Below are 2023 nucleotides of genomic sequence, written 5' to 3' on the forward strand. Positions count from 1 at the left end.
GTCGAGTGGCCTCTGGGCCACTTCACCCACCGTTGGACTCCCATGGGTCCCTCCTTCACCAATGTCCCAGCCTCTCCAAACAGTGCCCCCACTATGATCACCCTGTCCCCTGACCCTCATCACTTTGTCTTCAAGGCCCGTAATGTCATGTTTATCACCTCTCCCCCGCTCCCCACTGGACCTCACAGCCGTCCCTGTTAGTCGCCCGACATCCTGCCCCTCGCTGTTTCTTGTTCTAGCGACGGCGTGATTTTGAGGAACTGTGTTTTCTCAGCTCCTAAACCTTGCTCTCGTTCTGCTGTCCCGCCATCTACTCTCTGACTTCTGATTACCGATCTCAAGATTCCAGGGCTCCTGTGGAGTTGTCTTCTGCTTCTTCAAGTCTCTTCTGCCGCGCCTCACCCCCGCCCCCTGCTGTCCTTGAGGCCGTGGACTTGGCCACACCTTCACACACCCTCCTGGCTCTCTCCTGAATGTCTACTTCCTCTGCTACTAAATGGATGAATTCCTAAGTCTTTTTTGCAAGGTGTCTCTGGTCTGTAGGCCTGCCCCTGAGCTGGTGTAAGGGCTGGGCATTGCATGCAATCTCCCTTTTTTGTTAGTCTGGAGAGGGGAAAGCAGTGTGGAAGCCAACGGAGGAGCGGGGGCTCTGTGCTGTCTCCCGAGGGTTTATTAGACGTCACTCTGCTTTGGGAGGGGGGAGACCTGTTATTCCGGCGGCTTCCCTGAGACGCGGCCCGTGGCTTTGCTTCCGGTGGAGGTCAGCCCGGACTGCCGCTCACCCCCACGGCCCCGTCCAGGGAGGAGAACAGCCCCCGCCCTTTGTTGCTTCTCCCCGCAGCTGGCAGGCGGGCGGCCCTGCGGAAAGCTGAAAGCCCTGCCTGGGCACTTATCGGTGGTTCTTAACTAAGTTTATGGTCGACTTGTTCGGTGTAGGTGGAAGGGGACTTCATGCTGCAACTTCGCCGTTCAGATGAGGAGATGCAGGCCACGAAGCTAGGACGGGGTCCTGGGGGGAGGGAGACCATTCCACCCACAGCGCCCCCGCTTGGGGAACCTGCCTAGATAGCCTCAGCCCTAAGCTCCTCCCTTGCAGCCGCCGTCAATCACCGCGGAGGTGCTCGGCCGGGGGCCTCTCCTGAGCTCCACCCCTTCGCCACTCCCCTACGTGTCTCGAAGGGATGTCCCTGAGTGGACAAGGCAGTCACCCTGGGGCCCCGACACCTCCCTCCGCTGGCCTCCTAGCAGCCAAGTTGGTCCTGGCTCCCAGCGTGGCCGGGAACCCGCTTCTCTCCACCCGGGACTCCCCCCTGCACCCACTGCTTTTCCTTGCGGGGTGCGCCCAGGCCACCGCGCTCCCCACCATCCTCGGACCTTAAGCTCACACTCGGTTGCAGGTTCTGCCGGGCCTGGGGAGGACAGGCAGGTGCCTCACCCACAGGGGCCCGTCCAGACTCGCTGTACTGGGCACGCACCGCCCCCCGCCCCACCAGCCGCGGGGTCTGGGCCGTGTCAGAGAGGCCTGCGGGACCCCCGCTCTCAGGCGGGGCCTTGCAGAGGGTCCTCTGGGCACGGCCACGCGCCTCCCTTGGCCTTCTCCTCAGGCCACAGTCCACGGAGGCAGTGCCCGCACGGAGGTGGCATGGGGGCGCCGCCGCTGTCCGGGCGGGGCGTGGGGCTGGGCAGTGGGGCAGGGACAAAGACCCCTGGCGTGAGCGGAGAGGGCCGGGCCGGGAGTCAAGAGGCCGCGGCTGGGCCGCTGCGCTTCAGGGAAGTGAGGGACTCGGAGGAGACCCTGCGACAGGAGGGAGGGTGGGAAGGAGGAGCGGGAAGCCCAGGAAGGACTCGGACCGGCGTGGACGGCTGGTGGGGGCCGCTGCGGGGGGGGGCTGGGGGAAGACCCCGGGGGGCGCGGGCAGGCGGCTGGGAGCGCGCGGCCGCGGGTCGGGTAACCGCCCACTCGGTGGGCGGTGGCGCCCGAGGCCCCTCCCTCCTCGCGGCCGCTCCTCCTCTTCCTCTCCCG

The sequence above is a fragment of the Monodon monoceros genome, unplaced genomic scaffold (genome assembly GCF_005190385.1).
Source record: "Monodon monoceros isolate NGI ecotype Baffin Bay Population unplaced genomic scaffold, NGI_Narwhal_1 Super_Scaffold_21, whole genome shotgun sequence".
Lineage (NCBI taxonomy): Eukaryota > Metazoa > Chordata > Mammalia > Artiodactyla > Monodontidae > Monodon > Monodon monoceros.